Genomic DNA, 15266 nt, shown 5'->3' with positions numbered 1-15266 from the left:
ACTGACAATTTTTAATGTTAAAAAAGGTGAAATTGTTAAAGAAGATTTTGCACAAGACAAAAGTATCCTTGTCCAGCATTCAAGGCTGCTCCACAGTGTGCTTGGCGCAGCAGGTTGGAATTACACTAACACGAGATTCAACGTTGGGAATGTCAGGAACCTGCAATTTCAGCGACTTCTCATTCATCTACTGATCCCCCAAAATGCTTGGGTTTTACTCTAAACTAAGAAATGTTATTACCAGCATTCAAATAAACAATACTCCACTGGGCAGCCAACAATAGCTATAGAAATATGAACGACGAAAACGTGACATAACACAAATTATCTGGAAGCAATTGGTATTTGCTAGTTTTAAACACAACTGAGTGCTCTACTGCCAAAAGAAAAAGTACAGGGAACACCCGAGGAGCCTGTCCTTTAAAAGATATTTGCATAAGGAATGGCAGTGGGAAAAACTTTACACTCCATCTCACTCCCACCTTAAGTGTCTTATTGCACCAAGTACATCAGCAAAGCTGCCAGAGCAGATGCTAACACTGTAATTAATTCTCAGGACCCTTTTGTTTTACTACAGGGAACGAACGTGAAATAGTTGGGTGAACTAAATTGAGCATCAAGTACATTCAGTTGCTGATGGCAAATTGATTTTTTCACAGCAGGCTATCAGTACAATTTCAGACAAGCATTTCATTAAGACACAGCATACATAACTCCTTATAACTTTGAACTACCTTCAGCACAGCATTAGGATCAAAGAACAATCAAGTCTTTGAGACTATTCTTAAAATAAAAAATGGGCACTTGACACCATGTTCTCCAGACAGAGGAAAACAATAATCAAACTCCAAAAGCTTGCTTGTGCAGCATTTAAGTGTGCTAACAACATAACTGGCATGAACTCTCGCACAGCAATTTCTATAGGAATCTCCCAGCTTTTTTCTTAAAAACACCTGATGTCAGTTCTAGATGAAAAGCCACACAATCCCTGCTTTTTCCAAGCGACTTGTCACAGCAGTGCTCCTCTGACAATTAGGCAGCGAGGACAGCTGACTTAGCAGCACACCACAACACGGAGAAGTATTCTCCCTAGAGTCTGGCAGGCAGGGAGGTCAATCCTCTGCACCTTTCCTGGAGCTCGTTGTGAGGGTGGAAGCAGTAATCAAGCAATACCAAAAACAGGAGGGCTCTGAGCAATGCTATTCACACAGTCTAAACCCCAACACGAATTCTCTCCAACTCATCCCACCAGAAGGTCTTCTACAAGTTATAGCACCACCTGATTCAATGCAGGAGCCTGGAAGGAATCTGGGCAGGATAAATGAAAAGTGAGATCAAAACAAAAAATGCAGAAAACAGTGTTGCCACAAACTAATCTTGGAATTTTTCTATCTACTTAGAGGGTCAAATATGTTAGTTATTCTGTTTGGTTCTCATTTGGGTTCAGCAGTGACTAAAGTTCCAAATTAATAAAACTTCAAACTAACAAAAGTTCATGCTGAATTCCTGTTCAAGGAAAGAAAATGAAAATGTTCAAGTTAGTATTTCCTCCAAGTTCAGTTCAATTAGCTGGACTTATATAAAAACAGTGGGGGAAATGCTGCCTTGTTTGGTGTTTTTGCTGTAACCTTTCTGACAGGGTTACTGGGCCTCTACTTAATGAGAATTTTTAGTTGAAAGCTCAGCCTGAAATGATGCTGAACTCTGTACAGCAACAGAAGCTACCAAATTATATTCATCTTCTATTCACTTCCTGTCCTACCTATCCCACAGAGCCTTATCTCACACATGCCAAAACTTACTATTCCCTCCTCCATTCCCACTCTCCTTTCCATCACCTCATCTGGTACTCAGCTGCCTCTTTATGAGCTCCACACAGTCATTTCTGTCATGCTTTTTTTTATTTTTCCCAGCTCCTCCCTTAGCTTCATCTCTGATCCAATTTTTCTTTCATTCCTGTTTGTTCTCTTTCACCTTCTTGGTATTCTCTCTAAAATCACCCAGATTCCAAACCCAGTGGGGGATATCAGAAATATTGGTCATCTTTGTTGCACCAGTCTAAACCTGAACCTGCAAAGATTTAGAAGACCCCACAGTCCCACACCAAAATGAGTGACAGGTAGTAGGTAAATTTAAAATGATTAGCATTGAAATAAATATTCAAAACAGTCCTGTAAGTGAAATATAAGTATTTAGTTCAAGAGGCCCAAATTAGGACTTAGTGTCAGAGTACAGTTGTATTCTTATAACTGCAAGGGGTTTTAATTTTTCAGAGTTGGCATAAAAAAAAAATCTAGAATTTTTAACAAATAGTTTTAGATGGCTTGTTTTGTTCATTTTAGCTCAAGCTAATTATTCCATGTACTTGATTGTTTTTTAAAAAATGCAAATTTGATGCACAAAAATATGTCAATATGGGGAAATTCATTACATTTTCCATATGAAGCAGTTCAGGCAAATATCTAACTGTATATGAAAACTCAAAAAATGCAACTAATAAATCACAAGCAGAGTTTCCTCAGTTCTGTTACAGTTGCTTAAGATGATGAAACAAAACACGCACTTTAATTGGTTGTTCCTTGTTCTTTAACACAGTGCTGTTTTCCCTGTGAGATTTCAAATGATAAGTAACTGGAAATTAGGAAGAGAATTAGTCCATTATTCTGCAGCAATGACACAATGATTAATTATATTAGCTTACTGCCCCTTCTGCTTTCAAACCCTACAGTCACAAAATTAGTTTTGTTCAATATTCCAGAAGGGATATGAAAATTAAATTTACACAATTTAACAAATTCCTGCAGGAAAGCCATACTCATCTAAGATAGTAGATGGATAGATCCTCTAATTTACAATAATATGCAGATGGCACACCTACCCCTTACAGAGCAATGTGCAGATAAGGAAGCTTCCCAAAAGGCTCAGAAGAAGAGACTGTGAAGGGACATATGTGGAAGTAGATCAGGCAAGTCTGAGCTTGTGCATCCTCCTGGAAAGCACTCAAAAACTTTTCACCCTAATTCTACCTATACTTAATATTTATCATTTCTTTTATCCAGTTCTTTCTAAACCACATAATATTTTAAACACCCTGAGCATTTTCTATGCCCTAGTGAATATGAAATAAATGAAAGGCTATTAGGGTCTAGGGAGGCAGATGGTGAATTAAAATCACCGCCACACCAACCCAAATCCCCACAACTCCCATGTTTCTGCTAAATAATGCAATTCAGGAAGAGCACATTACTTTTGAGAAACAATGCTTCTGCCACATTTTCAGCGTTGGAAAACACTGAGATGCAATCCTACCTTTACATAATTGAAAATCTTTGCTTTTCATTAACTGACTCTTTTTTCCCCCTAGAATTATGAATAATATCAGAAATCTGGAACACTAAATACATATCTTAATGCCAGAACAGCCATGGCAACAGAGCCAGACTCAGCAGCTAACCTTTGTGCCTTAGCCCTGCCATGGACATTCTTTACTGGTTTCAGAATATCAAAATAAACTGACTGCAAAGCACTCTGCCTTTAAAAGAATAATACAAAACAAAGCTTCTGTGTGAAGAAGGCAAGGGCTTTGTAGGATCAAGGTCTGCACAGTTATGAAGTAGATTTGATCAAAGAGTCTGAATGTTTGCACTGCAGTACAACCAGGACATAGCTACATTATTGGGAAAGAGGGGGAAAGTAGCAGTAAAGTTAAAGGACTTATTTATGTCTTGATTTAGAAAGTTGGTATTTCATATTGCCAACACACTGTACTTCAGTCAAGTAACTCTTAGATGACCTTTTCTGCAGTCTCTGGATAAACTGGATCATTATGGGCAAACAGAGAAAGTTAGCAATGCACATTACTCAATAATAATTTTATCAAAATTAAACCCTGTACTTGACTGCAAATTCAGTTCATAATGAAAGCAGACAGACTGTTAAATATGAGAGAATACCAAAATCTTCAGCTGATAAGCCAGAAAAATCTAGATACTTACAATTTATTAATTTTAAGATAAATTAACTCTCTACTTTTTAACTCATTTAAAACAAACACCATGACCCATAAATCACCTTTGACACATAAATACACTCAGAACCATCCAGGAAATCCACCCATGGTGCTCAAGGACTGGAGACACAAGGCTCTCCCTGCACACAGGACATATCCTGCAAGCGAATCCATGCCTGGTGCTGTGTACTTGTACATTCTGTTTATTTATAAAATTCTGTGGAAGAAGGGGAACAGTAGGACCTACTGCATGGCTTGCCTGTAACAGAGACTTTAATCCTTGGCACTGGAATTATTAAGACCCAGATAAATTTATTTTTGGAAAAAAAAAACAACAAAAGAATACTCCTAAATAGAGGTGTCTCTAATAAATATAAGTACTATTCTTAAATTATAACATTCATTAAGAACACGATTTATAAGGTACTTCAATTAATTACATTTGTTTCCCCAAATCACCACTGGAGAGGCAGCAAACATCACCTCAATGCTCGTGCCTGTAGTCAGCTCCCAGCCCAAGAGGCAGCACCTCTGGGGATCAGCACATTAAAAGCTACACCTTCATGCAGTAGCTATCCATTTTCTTTCTAAATCTTCCAATATTCTTCCCATGCCAAAAATATTGTCATTTCTCTTTCATAAGTACCAATGCCCAAAGTACCTGATTGAAATATATTTGATTTTCCAGTAAAAAAAAAAAAAAGAAAAAAAATTTTAAAGGTTCTATTTTAAAAAGTGCTTTTATTCTGCTCATTATACATTATGAAATAGGAATCTGAAGGTGCTGCAATCTCCCTCAATTACCTCAGGGCACTCAGTTCCAGCTCATGCTAACTGGAAGGGGCTCACCCCAGTGGCCTCTCCCACTGTGTTTTTAAGAGCTTGGCATCTCCTACCAAACCCACTATTGAATCCCCAGGTTTGCTTCAGAAAGAGTTAGTCCTAAAGAAAAGAAATTTTAAAAGCCAGGCTAAAAGACATTCTCCCCAACTCTTGGTATCACTATATTACACAGGACTTTGAAACAGCATAATTCAAATAGGCCACCTTTCCAAAGTTTACTGTTGGATCTCAGCTATTCACCCATTTAGGAACTGAGCTTTTAAAGACTCAGGTAACAGATGTATCAACTTCTCCAGGTAGATTGTTATGCATTCCTCATATGCCAGTGTAGCTGACACTGGTTTTTTTCCTGAAGAAAGATTATGAAATTCCTAGACATAAAGACATGGCTATTTCTTAGCCCTGGAATAACCTGAAAACAGGTGGCTCCTGTGGTGACTTAGGGAGAAAATGGGGTTTTCTCCTGTTTTGCATACTATTTCATGGCATTACCACTAAAGTTTGATCACTTGTGCTCTCGTTTCTTGAGGGGTATTGAAATTTTCCTTGCATGGAGTGAGCTCCAGGAAGGAGTCCCCAGTTACAATTTTACAGTGACTCGGGCACAGAACCTCCAGTTCTGTTCCTGGCTTGTGAGCACAAGTACCAATGCTAAGAGAGCTTTTGCAAAGGCTTATTTAATAAAAGGGAATGCCTTTCAGGAAAAAAGGCAACTTAAAAAAAAAGAAAAAAGGAATGGGTTATAAGTATACTTCAATTCCTCAACATTCATTATCCCTGAGAGTTTGGGAAGAGCCCTACTACTTAAGCCATCTCTCTCTTGTCCTTCCAGGCATCCTTTCTAAATTACTTCAGTTTCAGTCTGAGAAAAAAAACATATCACAGCAAGTGTAGCCTGAGGTGACAGTGAGTGACTCAGGTACCTCTGAGAAAAGGCCACTTCCAGTAGAAGAGGTCACACATAACATGCCAGCTACATCAATAAAAATTGCTTGTTTGACCACTGTGGCTTGTGAATCAGGAGCAACACGGGCTCCTCTAAGACACCCACATTGCAGATTCATGTTCCAATCCAAGCTGCCAAAGAAGTGCATTATTCCTGGCACGTTGTCCCACCCCAGGGAAGCAGGCCAGGAGCCAGCTCACACAGCCACCTGCCAGTCACCCGGGGTAAGAGGGAAAGGACTTCATACAGGGTGGGTGATGACAAGGACGTGTAATCCAACCTAAGCAGGGCTGTTTTGGGGAATCTGCCCCACTGTCCCCAGACTGCAGTCTGCTGGCTACCTGCCCCTTGGGCTCAACTGCACACATACAGTTTGCAGGCTCCTTTTACAGCCTCTATTCAGACCTGAGACGTTTCAATATAACCTTTTCTAGGCCTTCTGGTGGTTGCTCCCAGCCTGCCTGTGCTGTAATTTACCTTCATTGTGTCTGGGTTGAGCTGACCTGGCTCGTACGGGTCCGTTCTTTGTTTATTCCAGAGACTGGATTGTCTCTGTGTCCTTCCACAGAAAGGTTCAAGTCGAAACTGTCTGTGTACCTTGCCAGAAACTTAAGACCAACAGAAGTAAACAGTCCTGTCAAATAAAGGGCATCAGTTAATAGGAGAATAAGAATTCAGTATTATGACAATACAACAACAATAGTGAGGCTAAAAGACAAAACACATCAAAGGCTCACACAGAAAATGCTACTTTCTCATTCTCTTCATTTTCTAGTTCAAAATGTTAAGCACAAGTAAAAGCCACATATGAAGAAAGGAACCACTGTGAAAGCTGCTGTGCTCCTCTCAGTCAGTACAAGACAATCTTGACCTTCATGCCACAATATTAAGCCAAAGTTCTTGAAAGGAGGCATTGTTTCAAAAGCCAGGCATTTTCTCAAGGGTGAGAAATGCCTATTAAAGACTAGGCTGAAACCCCTGAGGTCACATTACATTTGACATGCGACATCTAAACTTCTTTATCTGAAAGGGGAATTTAGAAAGCTCTGACTGCTCTGTGCTACTTAGCTGCGCTTTGAAAAGGATCCAGCATAAGTGTGTACCAACAGGAAAGCTTTAGATAAGGCTTTAGATATCCTTGCTATGTATCTAAATATTTATCCTGTGATGTGTGAGTACACCTACCCCTCTCCTTTGGGCCTAAAGAAGGTTATTTCTGTTTTGGATAGGTCTGGCATGAAATACACAGGTGATAAAGTGCCACCAGCCATCCTGCCCCTGCAACACCACAGGAAACAGGTTCCCTGAGATGGAAAATGATGTCTTTTATCATACAGTTGTGTGATTCTAGCAAGAGCCTAAATATGGATGCCCAGAAACTTTTACTTCCATAGATACAATATGCAGAATAGGCTTCTTAAGTGCCAGTACCTTTAATTGCCCTGACAGTGATAATTTGGCAATAAGAGCTGCAGTGCCACTGACAGCGAGTGAAATTTGGGAAGCAGTGTTTGGACAGGTACACACAGCAGTAAACGGTGGATGAAAGACCAGATATGACCCAGCAGTGTGAAATCCCAGAAATCCAACCCTATCCCAGGCTGCATCCAGAGCACTGTGGCCAGCAGGGTGAGGGAGGGAGTTCTGCCCCTCTGCTCTGGGGAGATCCCACCTGGAGCACTGCATCCAGCTCTGGTTCCCCTGCACAAGAAGGACATGGAGCTGTTGGAGTGAGTCCGGAGGCCACTAAGTTTATCTGGGGGATGGAGCTCCTCCTCTATGAGGGAAGGCTGAGAGAGCTGGGATTGTTCAGCCTGGAGAAGAGGAGGCTCCAGGGTGACATAATTGCAGCCTTCAGACACCTGAAGGGAGCTACAAGAGAGACAGAGAAGAACTGGTTACACGGGCAGGTGGTGGCAGGACAACGAGGGAATGGCTTTAAACTGACAGTAGGTTTAGATTGCGTATCAGGAAGAAATTCTTACCTGTGAGGGTGACGAGGCACTGGCACAGATTGCTCAGAGAAGCTGTGGATGCCCCATCCTTTCAAGTGTTCAAGGCCAGGCTGGATGGGGCCCTAAGCAACCTGGTCTAGTGGAAGGTGTCCCTACACCTGGTAGGGGGATGGAAACTAGGTGATCTTTAAGGTCCCTCCCAAACCAAATCGTTCTGTCATTCTATGAAATGCTAAAAGAATTTTTTTTTTTTAGCCAACCTGACTTCCCAAATCCTGGGAAGTGCTGCGCTCGTATTCACTTCTCAGTGCAAGTTCATGAGCATAGCAAAGGGCAAATGGCAGCTATCCCGGAAAATACCAAGGTGTCGCCTGCCCCTTCGACACCGATTTCACGGTCCCTTCAGCAATCGGGATCCTGGAGCTCCATCTACTGGCGCCGCGGGACCGGCCGTGGAGGAGGCGACAGCCGGGAGGAGGAGACCCTGCCCGGGACACACTCGGGATGAGGAGACCCTGCCCCGGGCATTACAAGGTTAACGGGAACCTCCCTGGGAGCTGCTGCTGCAGGGTCAGATCATCCCCTACGGAGCGACAGCACCGCCTGGTCCCGATGTTCATCCCACTCCCAGCTGGAGTGTCCGAGGATCATTCAACAGTGGAAGGTCTCAAGTTCCTTCAAATGAGCTCAGATGGCATCGAGATTCCACAGCGACTTCCAGGTGCTATGGTACGTGAGGACATTTCAAAAAGCATGAGGAGCTTACCTTTAGGGAACTCGGTTGCACCCAGGTCAGCAAATTCTTGTAGGTAACCCTATTTTAAAGTGTGCAGTATCAAATATCCTAACTCTAGTGTCTCCAAAATGGTTATCAACAAGTGGTAAAAACCCCACAAGCAGACAAGTTCTTGTAGTCCATTTTTTTTCCCTTCTCAAATCAGTTCTTTTGTCTTTTTTTGCTATATAAATGTATCAGTTCCAGAGTCAGTGCATCAGCCCTACCACAGTGCAAATTGGCCTCTCACATCCCTCCTCCACTGAGGTGCTCACCCATTTACCCCAGGTGAGAATCTGGTCAAATAATCACAGAACATCCAGGCCATAAGGGGAAGGCTCATTTGTGATTCTTCTCAATGTTTACAGCTATTTGCAAAGCACTTTTTACGGCCAAAAGTTTTGATGACATTGCTCATATTTTTAAGAAATAGTATGTGGGGGGTTTTATTGTTAATATCTATTTATATGGCCACAGCTTTATTAGAAACGTGCCTGTTGCATCTTTTCCATAGTTGGTGCATAAGGGTTAGAGAGACTTGTGAAAAACTGTTGTTTTGACACTCTCCATCTACAAATTAAACTCCTTTGACAAATACTTTCAGCTTGCTTTTCTCATAAATTTGAATTTAAGCACTACCTCTTTCTAGAAAGAAAATAAAGGGGAAAATTAACTTCCCTCTTTCCCCATAACACCAGATTGAGAGAGAGCTATCAAGAGATATGTAAGTGCTAACTGTTTTCTACTGGGTACTTAAGGGAAACAGATGGGTGTAATTACGGTTTTATGGAGGTCTTACCTAAAATGCTTACAATCAGCTGCCACATTGCAGTTTGATTCTCGGTTATAAATACATATATTAATCTTTGTAAAGGTCTGTACAGATTTTAAGCTAAGGGGGAACATGCAGCCTCGTAGCTACCTCCCAGGGAAGGAAACCATATCAAAACCAGAAGGTGCAATGATACTGGAACCCAGAGGACACGGAGGAGGTAAATTCTCCTTGCTCAAAACGACTCAAATCGTGCTGAAAGCAGCAGAGGGAGCCAGCTGCCTTGCTTTGGAGGAACCAGCGCTTCTGAGGCCCTGCAGCCAACCCAGCACCGACCCTCCACCTGCTTTACCCCAGGGCAGTGAATCTCCCGTTCCCAGAGGTTGTGTCGTTGTCCAGGAAATATCGGGAAAAGCTGAGCTTTGCTGCATCATTAAAGTTTACCGACCCATTCAGGCTGTACCACCACCCCTGGCAGTGAGCAGCACCTAAATGCTTTCCAGGAACCTGAAAGAACACCCGGTTTGGTTGCAAAACTAACTGAGAGAGAAATAAAAACCTTCTCTTTATCTCCCACGCCTTTACATCTGTGTAAGCATTTTATCTTTTCATATGAGCTGCAGAAACACTTCGGCTCAAATCAGTGAGGAAAGTTATACACAGAATTTAACTTCTCTGACAAAACCAGCAACAACACAGCTGTGCCAGTGCCCCCGCCCAGTATCGCCCTTGGTGTTTACTCACCTTCAATTCCATTGAAAGAAATTTCATTTTCTTCCCATATGATGAGACAGTGTAAAACAAAGGAGAAAACAGCTAATATTGTCACATGCATTTTAAAATCTGACCCTCATTTTTATCAGGTAAAATAGTAACACAGAACTCCGTTTAAGTTTTGGTTCTCTAGCTCCAGAACCGGTTTCTTTTCCTCCCCACTGGAACTACAAGAAAACATCCACAAGGCTAAAAGACACAAGTCCTCCTACTCTTCTCAGAAAGCCTCTTCCTCTTTGTTTCTCACACTCCATAATGTTAAGGCTCAATTTATCTTTGAGTGACCCCAGTTAAATCAATCGGTCTCCAATGCATTTGCACAGGTACTCAGGAGGAAACAATTTGATTAGCTAATCATTTAATTACAAACTGCTGCATTAATAATGCAAGAGAACTTGACTCAAAATGAGCAGGGCGTTACAGTACTGATATCTGGGAGGAGGTGGGGCAACCAATGTAAATTTATTTGTAAATTGTGCATTATTTGGAAGCAGTAAAAGCCAATAAACACAGAATCAGGCTAATTCTGCAGGTATCGTCTCACGAGTGGAGTAAAAGGTTGAGTTCTGTGGCTATAAATATACTCATATATTTACATTGTGCCCTAATTAGGACCAGTGAAAGGAGGGAAATTGCATATTCTCATTCAATTAAATATTCTTTCACAATATGAGTCATCTAGATAGCAGACGAAGGGTGTGCTGGAGCAACACTTTTCCCAGCTCAGGGGCTGAATGTCTCCAGGGTATTCCCACCTCTCCAGCACGTGTCCACCGCAGGCTGTCTCTCCCTGCCCCCAGGGATTCCCGGCCCCATGGCACAGGCTGGTATGATGCAACACAGCACGCTGGGAAGAGCTTTGAACATGATGCAAGAGCTACAAACACGCAGTGAGACTGTCGCCTCAAAAGGCCATTGCTGTGAACTCCTTGTCCGGCAGGCTCACTGCAGTTAAGAGTGCAGAGATTTTTGTGATATTTCAAAGATCAAAAATAAAGATTAAGATTTTCTGCTTTCTTGAATGGTATGGGATATTACTTCTGGGGAGCCTTTATGTGGTTCAGTCTCTGGAGAAAATCCGTGCTGTTTGTTACATCCCTGAGATAACCCCACTCAGCCAGAGGTTATGGCTGTAGCACCTGCGTTGCCCAGGCCACTGCCGCTGCTCCCGGGCTGTAAGGCAGTGGTGAGTTTGCAGCAGAGGACTGAGCACTGCCCCATTCCCCCTCACTGAACAGAGCTGCCCTGTAGGTAAGACAAGCTCTGTGTGATTGCTGACACTGCTCCAGGAGGTGCTAAGCTCGAGCATCATTTGCATCATGCTGTCAGAGCCAAATCCCCACTTCCATAATGAAAGGTTTCAGTATCCCAAACCTGAGATGTCTCACAATGCTTCCATTTAACACTGTGCCATGGTAATCCTGCAACCAAGTCTGAGGGCTGTATTCAATTCCCATCTCTGCTGCTTGCTCATTCCATTAGCTTGTCATGCTGTTTTCCACAGTTATAAATGGGAAATATTTATAAGTACATCACAAACACGGATGAGAGCCAGTTAACCAATGTTTCTAAAGCCCTCAGAGGCCACAGGAAAACGGAAACAGAGGGGTGTCCAGTATTTGCTTAAAGCACTGAATTTTTTAATGTTATTTTTCACAAGCCAAAGCCCACCTGTACATGTTAATATACTGCACTGCAGATGCCTGAGGTATTCACAATTATGTGTAAGATGCAGGACAGAGTTTGGGTAGGACTTAAAGATTCATTTTGAGTTGATTTTCACTTTATCTAAGCTCTACATTGTTCCTTTATTTATACCATAGAATAAAATATCCTATAAGGTTTTGGTTTAATTTCTGTGATATACAGAACACTTGCACAGTCTGCTGGTTCTGTGCTCATCCCATTCTATTAATATTTTCAGCATTAGAAATTAAGGGTGTTTTCCATTTGCTGTCCTGCTACAGGAGAGAACTGCTTAGCTTGGCCCAGTGGGCTGTAAATTCAGAAGAGTTTCACTGTGCACCACAGGCTACACAGTGTGGCATAGACATGTGCATAAACTATTTCCTTGACTTAAATCTAGGTCTCCTTTAATGCTGTTGCAAGAAACATTAAAATTGTAGCAAATAGCAAAAATGCGATTACTTACAGAATGAACACTAATTCATAAATTACCCTACAATCCAGGAATAACAGCATAAAATACCCTGGCACAACACAGTTTATCTGTTTTACTGTCATCATCTGAAGATATCACAATTCTGATGCTTTTTAATGATCTCTAAACGCTGACATTTGCTGGGCCCAGTACAAAACCAATTAAGCTCTGTGAGTTTCTTTGAGCATAGTTCAACATCTGAAGCCCTGTTAGGGTGCTGTGTTTGTTCACTCAGCCAGAAGAAACACTCATCCTGCTGCAGGTAGTCAGCACAAGACTTGGCAACCAGCTAATTCTGCAATGTGCAAATCTCACCATTTTAAAGGTACAATCTAAACATTAGCTCTGATTTGAAAATTTACAGGGAGTCTGTCACAAACTACACCCTAAACGGGAAGAAGTTATCTGAAAATTATCTTTCAAGAACCTCTTTTCAGACACTTGGAATGAAAAGGGAGCAACTGGACCTGGATATTTGACAACAAATTTGAACATTGCAAATTCCCATCTCCACAGTAATATTCCCACCACGGCAAACACTCTTCCCAACAAACCCATCCAAATACTGTGTTCCTGCTGTTACATTTCCTAATATAAACTTCTATGGAAGTCTCCTTAGTCTAAATCCTACCAGTCTACTAAATGCTCTCATGAAAACACACATAACTACACACCAAAATGTACTTTCACATACGTTTACTAATGGACAAGAACATTTCTCAAAAAACAACCACTCTACTTTTTACTTCTTGCTCCTGGTCTGCAAATACAGCTTCAAAAGATATGCATCCTCCTCAGCCTATGACTACTGCCTATCTTTATTTCCCACAGATTATCTCATTTGATATCTAAATAAAATCAGAGAAGCTCAGCTGGTATTTAGCTTTTTGTCTATAATACAGTTCATTGTCTACATTTAACACTTGAAGGAATTGCATATCCGGAAGTTTTTCTACATTTTCCCATTTATGCAATAAAAAGTTACCTCTATCTATAAATCATCTCCCAATTATGTCTGAAGAGCAGCACAGCTTTAACCCTGAGAGGAGGATTCCTTGCCCCTCAAGCCAATAGGCCCCCAGGTCAGAAAGTTGATGCTGATAGTTTTATTTTCCCATAAACCAAACAGAGAGGAACCAATAATAATAATGTTAAAACATTTGCAGTGTCTGCTTGACTTCTTGCCAACAGAGGATTTTTGTTCTGTTTTTTGGTAAATTATTCCAATTTCTGGCATTTTCAATTTTAGAATATCTCTTCTGATTCCTCCAGATTAATGCATTACAATATGGTTTTCCTCTCACTAATAAGTTGCATGTTCCTTGGCACTTTATGCGTACAGACATTTAAACTAAAAATGTTTTTTGCTACTTGTTCATGTCATGTTTGTTTCCCAATAACTTAGAGCAACTGAAAAACAAAAAGGCAAAGTATCTAGTTGGTATTGAAAATATTAGCACAAGTAGCAAGCTGTCTCCTGTGTTAGCATAGCTGCTTTCATAACTGCTCGGTTTTGCTATCAGAAGTTACGAGCAACTTAGCTAATGATTGTTAAATGGTATTATATGATCCATATGTGAATTGAAAGCAGATGTACTGAGAGCAAAGATTTCAGATTAATGTGCAAGAAGACGTTTCACATGTTTTATTGTTCAGCAGTGCACATTACACACATAAACATGCAGTCATTGGTTAATCTGTATGGTTAGACACCTGTTTGTATTAACTGTGATGCCATTCTCCTGTCATGATACTGGAACAAGCAGGTCTTTGAAATTGTTGGGAGGGGGGAATGAAAGCCAAATCTGTAGCTGCCATTTCTTCTTTGACAGACCCATTATCAAAGTGCAATTAATCTCTTTTCCAACTAAACACAGAAAGGATTTTCCCTTTCTACATGTAACCCATTACAGGCAGGAAAAACACATTGCTCTTATAACCTGCACTCTGTTGTGAATTGCTGACCACAGATTCACGTTTGAAAGCATATGAAGTCATACCTAGGACTTCAGGTTTTGTTCTGCTTACCAACATGACATGAGGTTTATGAGGGTTTTTTTAAATAGTTACTAGTCTTAGAGTATTAATCAGAATCTAAGTTAGCCTTAAGAGTGCTCAGGTCATTCAGTCCTGCCAGCACACACCCCCCAAAAGGTGTTTTATTTATGACAACAAATTGGAAAACTTCTGTTTTTAATAAAGGCATAATATACCCTGGATACATTTTATTTCAACAGGTGTTCTCCAAAATTAATGGTACTGTTAACAACCTTACAGCCTTTAAGAAACAGAAAGAGGCTCTTGTTGACTCTGCTCTTCCAGGAAAAGAGGAAGCCATCAATAATCTCTCACATTTCTACCACTGCCCCTAGATGAAATCTAGAGAGCATATAATTTTTGCACTATTCATCATAAAAGATAAGTCTTTGGTGGAGGAACTGAGAAAAAGGGATACCTGTAGCACAGATAAGGGTGATTAATTCAGTGACAAACCGGCACTCATTGCCCTGTGCCAAGACTCTTACTGTTTTGAGGAATTTGACAGAAAGAAAACATATATGGATTCACATTTAGAAAATGTACATTTTCTGTCCCCTCATCTCACAGTTTGCCAGTCGGTTTCTAATATCCAGATTTTCATTTCTTCCAAGGAAAGAAAAGATGAGCTCACTACCAAGTTAAGGGCAAACAGTAAGTCACACGGATAGCAGAATATAACATTCATGTCTTATTATTTCATATATAAACCTTTACTTTAAAGTGTTATCTAAAATAACATACATGGTTACCAGACAAAATAGCCTATATAAACTATGCTGAAAATATCATCTTTATTTACAGGAACCTAACTAAAATGATCTTTAATTGTGTTTGAGGTCTGCAACAACCTCCTCTCCCAGAGCTGGACCCCAGCCCAGATTATTCTGCTGGGCAGAGCTCTAAGGAGGAAGATGTCCCTCACATACATGAAGAAAGCCCTGGCCATGCAAAGATGTGGCTCACCTGCTGCTGGAAGGGGTGGGAAGCAGCT

Source organism: Coloeus monedula (assembly GCF_965178545.1).
Source record: "Coloeus monedula genome assembly, chromosome: 6".
Classification (NCBI taxonomy): domain Eukaryota; kingdom Metazoa; phylum Chordata; class Aves; order Passeriformes; family Corvidae; genus Coloeus; species Coloeus monedula.
Note: the sequence above shows the minus strand (reverse complement) of the source record.